Consider the following 6,000-nt stretch of genomic DNA (forward strand, 5'->3'; position numbering starts at 1 on the left):
CAGAACCTTTCTAAGAACTAGACACAGCCTGTAACTGAGCTGTACACCTGCTCTTCCTCAGGAATAAGATTTGCTTATCATCCTTTGTGTACACCAGGACAGACCCTTGCACACCCCGAGTCACTGTTACCAAGTCTGTAAGTGGCATCCCCACAGGTCTCTCTGGGTGGCAAACACACCCCCTGTGCTGAGAGCCATCCCTCTGCCACCACTGCGAGCAGCAGGCAAACACCACAGCCACTGATCCCACTATTGATCCTGCAGGCATTCATGTCTGTATAGATCTCATGGCTTCCAACCTTGCCCTGGAAACTGGGGTTAAGTTCCAGTTTAGCAACTGACAACACATCCTAGTCTATTCAAAGCCCCCTGACATACCACGCCCTGTCTTGGGAGCTCCCATTTTTCTGGCTGTGCCAAATCCTCCCTGCAAGAAAAGGACCATATGCAAAAAAAGACTACCTCAAGATGACATAAGATGATCTCTGTGTTGCAGGGAAACATGTTCTATCAGAATCTACAGCTCCTGTATGGCAGCTCTGCCAGACAAGTTATTTCTGTTTGCTCCTGCTCCCCACACATAGGTACTTGTGACATAGGGTAAATGAGAATAATGAGCTCTGTATTTCTCTTACAGCTAAGCCTAACCTGCAAGCTCTCACACCTGATACAGAATCTGTAATCCACAATTGTTTATGCTCTCCATGTATAGACTTTATGAAATGACATTTGCATAATATAAATACATTGTCTTTCCAAGTAGAAAAACCAAAGCTTTTTGCAGCTTATACAGTTTAAAGAAATAAAAATCCCCAAACTCCCAAAGTGAATTCTGAAAGGCCATGCTCCACAAAGCTTTGCTGTGCAATGTAAAATTGCAACAGGCTTACTGATTTCAGAAGGGTTCTCTAAAGGAAATACTCAGTCCACTTGCAGGTAACTTCCCAGTCATTCTCCCTTCCATCTCTTCCCTAATCCCAAGCACTCTCTTGACGAGCACTTTGACCATATCGAATTACGATGAGGATTTAATCCTTCCAAATGGCACAATCAGATAGCAGGAGAGCTGTGACATTTCAGTACAATGCCTCAAGCCCTTTTACAGTTCATTTGTTCAGCAGACCCAGAAAAAAACCTAAGGCATGCAACTGGTTAAAAAGGAAAGATCTAATCTACACCAAAAACCAGGACAAACTACAGAGACAAAACAAACACAGTAGGAGAACTTTATAAGTGGAAGTTATCACCTGCACATCACAAAACAGCTCTAGGACCGTACAAAGCACAAGCAGATCACCGTTCCAGGCATCTCCACATACAGAATCTACACAGTCTTTACGAAAAAGACAAAGTCTTATGCAACTTCCAGAAAAAAAAACCACCCATGCAGACTTGTTTAAGTAGATATAAACTTGTAAAGTTTCTAAAAGCCAGCTCCACAGACTGACAGCCAAGTTTTTCAGAGCAAGTAATGTCATTTTCTATTCTGTGACAAGCACACAGAACATTTCAAAGAGTGGATAGCTGGGAACTGAACATGCTTTATTTAGCTCCACACCTCTACTGACTGACAAAACACAAAAGCCATTAGAATGCCATTAAAATAAAGCAACATTTATAAAAGGTTACACTTTGCACAGTTGTGCAGAAATACAACTGTGCAAAGAAAGGGCAAAACTCATGTATCCAGTTATTTCTTGAGTCTTTGTCACCAGCTCAGATTGATTTAATTTTGCCATCTACTATATGGGGGAAGGGGAGGTGAGATGAACAAAACAAGTGGCATCTAAAAAACTGAGGAGCTAAAGAAAAAAAACTGAATGTGAAGATAGGAATGTGCCTATAAAACAAGCTTTCACTGATGGGTGAGAAAGCAGATAGTGATTGAACCCATGCCCTTAAACTACTCTGTTTCACTGCCAGCTTGCATTTTAGCTCCACATGCAAATAACTGATATTCTTCTTCAGATCCCGAAGGAAAGCAGGCACTCGTAGCACAAGGCAGCACTTTTATAAAACAAGCTAAAAGAGAAGCTACCTTCTTCTAAAGCTGTTCTGTTCCAGAATATACAGCCCCTTAAGGCAAAAAGCCTCCTCTTCCAGACTTCTTTCTTTTGCAGTTTTAGAGGGAGAAGACAAGAAGACCTACATCACACAGGAGATGTGATTCCTAAATATTGCTTCAGACTCACTGCCTCCATCCTAGGCTGGACTGCTCACCCAGCAGGACAGATTTAAGGAAAATGATAAATGCTTATTCATCCACCGAGCTAAATCCTGAGATGCATCTGGCAAGGCACCTGGATCAAACAATTTATCCCCCACACACTCTGACACACAAGATGACAGACCATGAGACACACGTCATCCCTTGCACCTTGGTTAAAACAATGAAGAAAAAACACATGCAGACAGAAAAAAAACAACTTCTACCTAAAAAATCCCAACTCCATAAACAATCAACTAATTTTAACATAAAAAATTAAGCAGGGATTCAGCTGCTGTCCCTTGTTCCCTCTCAGATTCCAGAAAAATAATACAACCTGACAAACAGGGTGTGAAACAACAGATCACCACTTGCCTTTTTGTCTCGAGTAAGACTGAACAATGTAAAATTGTTTATTCTAAGCATACTTTATTCAAGGTTACCAAAGCCACTGCTAATTAACAGCAATGAAAAAAACATCTACAAAATACAAAAAGAACTCTTCTGGTCTAAGAGCAAGAAGGTTCCTGCTTGTTCTTGCTAGCTACAGTTCCTGGGAACTAAACTCCTTCTGATAATAGATGTATGTTCTTAGATACATAACAGAGAACTGCAAAACTACCGATACACCCTTAGACACCAATCTGCATTCAGTCTGTATAAAGAAAAATTTCTTAATCCCTTCTTTTATTGTCTTTTATTGAGCTACTGTTGACTTTGGCCACTATCCTCCTACACCCAATGCTAAGACTTATTTTGCATATTCTCAATTAATACACCCGAGTCTAGTAAAACAATATAATTTAAAGACAAGCAACTCAGAAAAAAAAAATCATAAATTGTTAGGTCAATTCTTTTTAGGAAAATTATACTTTCAGTTACTGAAAGAAAAGCTTTAATTTCCTTTCCTAACACAGACCACAAAATTTTGATTTTTATCGCATGGAGGGGAATACAAAGAATTTCTCTACCTACATTCCTGCCGGGTGGCACATAACCTTGTTGAGCTACCAGAAATAGTGGTATTTCTTATGATACAGTCCTGCAGAAATCAAAATGGTCAGTAACCCTGAAAACAACATTATAGAATATTGTTTGAAACCAAACTTTCATACTTGTGGTTATTTATAGGTAGCTTGGTCGGCTTCTGTTTAAAACTAAGTATCTCCCCATCAGTTCTTGTTCACGTTGTTACAAAGACTTTACAAGCCTGTTTGCCTATAGAAAGAAAGATTATTTCCTCAGGCACTTTACCACAGGCAGGGGGCTCACAGGGGTATTTTCACCCCCATTTCAGCCACCAGCAAAGCTTTAAAAAACAGCCAACAGCTTTGTTTTACAGCCATCTCCAAGCAGACGCACGCATCTGTCCCAGCGACAGAGAGGAGCGAGGCTCCGAGCCGGAACAGCCTGGAAAGCAGCACAGCACCAGGCTGGCGTGCTACCCTTGGGCAAGGCGCATTCCCTAAGGTGCGGAGCAGCGGATTCCACCTTTTTCCTGATCCCCCTGGGGCTGCACTCCGCGCTCAGCCCGCGTGTCTGCCCGGCTGCGCCGAGGGGCCGGCCCCGCTCCCGGCCCGGCGCTGCCGAGCGCGGCAGGAGGCGGGACCGGGCCGGCCCCGCTCTCACCCCGACGGGACACGGCCAAGGGCACGGCAAGGCCGCAGCCTCGGGAGCCTCTGCCCGGGTACAGCCCCGCTCTCCCGGGGCCGCCATCGGGCCCCGGATCCCGCACACGTCCCCCCGCCAGGGAACGCGCCCCGGGGTAGTGACCCCCGGCCCGAAGCGCCGTGCCGGGCACGGGCGTCCTCGCCGCGGCAGCGCCGCCATCAGCCGCATCCCGCCCCGCACCGCTCCCCCGCAGCGCAACGGAGCGGGGGCACTCCCACAGCGGGGGCACCGCCACTGCCGGGGGCACCGCCACTGCCGGGGCACCGCCGCCGCTGCCCCCACCCCCACCAGCACAGCACAGCACAGCACAGCACAGCACAGCACAGCACAGCACAGCCCAGCCCGGCCTAGCCCGGCCTCTCCATTGCCGCGGTCGCTTCCCATACCCTGGCCTGGCACGGCACAACCCAGCAGCCACCGGCTCGGCTCCGTTCCGCTGGGCTCGGCGGCCGCGGCCCGGGCCCGCGCGCCTGTTTACTGCCGCCACCGCCCCCGGCCGCGGCCGGGCCGCGCGCCCCGCCCCCGCCGCGCTCCCATTGGCGCAGCCGGTGCGCCCCGCGCCTCCGCCAATGGGCGGCGGGCCCGGGCGGGGCTCCGGCCAATGCGGGGCGGGCCCGGCGCGGCGCGCGCGGCGGCTGCAGGGGGACGTGAGGCCCGTGAGGTCCGTGCGGCGGCGGGCGGGGGGGGGGCGTGGGGAGCCGGGTGAGGCGTGAGGAGCGTGTGCTGCGAGCGGGGCGGCGACAGCCGCCGTCTGTCGGCGCTGGGCTGGCTGCCCCCGGGCTGGCCTTCTGTAGCGAACGGGGACCGCCCGCTCGCGGTGTCAGTAGGAGGTGGCGGCATCTCGCCGCGGTCCCGGCTGGCGGGGCCGGGGGGAGGGTGGTCCCGCGGGAAAGGATGGGGTGGGCAGTGCTCGCACCCCACGGCTGAGGTGGGCTCGGGAAGCCGGGTTGTCCCACATTCCCCATTAATGTGCATGAGGAGATGGACGGGAGCTTCGCGCCCGGCAGGCTCCAGGGAGATGACAGGCGAAGGGACCAACTCCCAGTCCGTGGCGCTCCGTGTCCGGGAAACCTTTGTTTGTGGCTGTCTGTGTGGTTTTTCAAAGCAGCATCTCATGCAAGCACTGGGAACTATTCACGTTGTCGGGAAATGCTCGTATGCACGTTGGAAACAAACGCAGTGCCTTGCTCCCCGCAGGTCGATCCCAGGGATGAGGCGTCTCACAGAGGCTGCGAGGGGCTCACAGCAACAGCTCCGTGCTTGTCTGGATGCTCTGGTGAGCGCCTGCCTCCGTCAGCAACTTTCCCGTCTGAAAAATAACAATACAGTCGTTCTGGTGCATTTACCACATGGCCGCATCAGTGCAGGAATACATTTAGAGGAGGTTTGGAGATTAAATAATTCATTCCTTCCTAAACCTAACAGGAATCATAATCCTTCTCTAGGATAACTAGCAGAAGTGACCAACAAACAGCCCCAAGCTTTAATTTCACCATTATAAATTGCTTCCTTTGGCCAACCTTTTCAGCTAACTAGTAGCTTGAATTGAGCACTTAAATCCACACCGGAGGACCTGTATCTAAGCTAGTAGGAGTTGTGGATGCTGTGGATTTGTGAAGAAGGAGAATGGATAAATGGTCTGCTCTAAGTGTGTAGAGGGGTCTAACTGTACAAAACCCGTGAATATTACTGCCAATCTGCTAATGACAAAGTTGCCCACCTCTCTAGAGGGAGACAATTATTATCTCCAGCTGCTCAGACCAAAGATTGTTTGGCTGGTAATGACCAAATTTTATTCAAGTATTACACATATTCCTTCATAATAAAAAAAATAAAATAAAAAAAATTCTAAAAAAACCAACAAAATATATTTACATCTCCCCCAAGCCCCTTTCAGCTTCCCATGTAAACCCTGAGAAGGTCTCTATAAGGCACTGAACAGACAGCTACAAATAAATTTAGCAACATTTATCACCCAAATATTATCAAATTAGAAGCCAGCCCCAGTCCGGACTAGAAAGGCTGGATTTGAATTTGAAAGGTGAAAAAAGAAACAGTTCCCTGGGAAAGGCACATTATTGAATTAAATGCTCATAGGCTGTGTGTAAACAAAATATATCTGA

At 48.9% G+C, this 6,000-nt stretch overlaps 1 protein-coding gene across 1 annotated transcript in view; it reads right to left on the reverse strand.

The window, feature by feature from the left end:
- COQ8A (coenzyme Q8A) overlaps positions 1-4,421 on the reverse strand; it is a 42,896-nt gene extending 38,475 nt beyond the window's left edge. The window contains exon 1 of the mRNA XM_030268954.4: positions 4,264-4,421. The gene's annotated coding sequence lies outside the window, so the exon portion shown is untranslated. The remainder of the gene's footprint in view (positions 1-4,263) is intronic.
- Positions 4,422-6,000: the final 1,579 nt, after the last annotated feature.

Source organism: Taeniopygia guttata, chromosome 3, assembly GCF_048771995.1.
Source record: "Taeniopygia guttata chromosome 3, bTaeGut7.mat, whole genome shotgun sequence".
NCBI classification, from domain to species: domain Eukaryota; kingdom Metazoa; phylum Chordata; class Aves; order Passeriformes; family Estrildidae; genus Taeniopygia; species Taeniopygia guttata.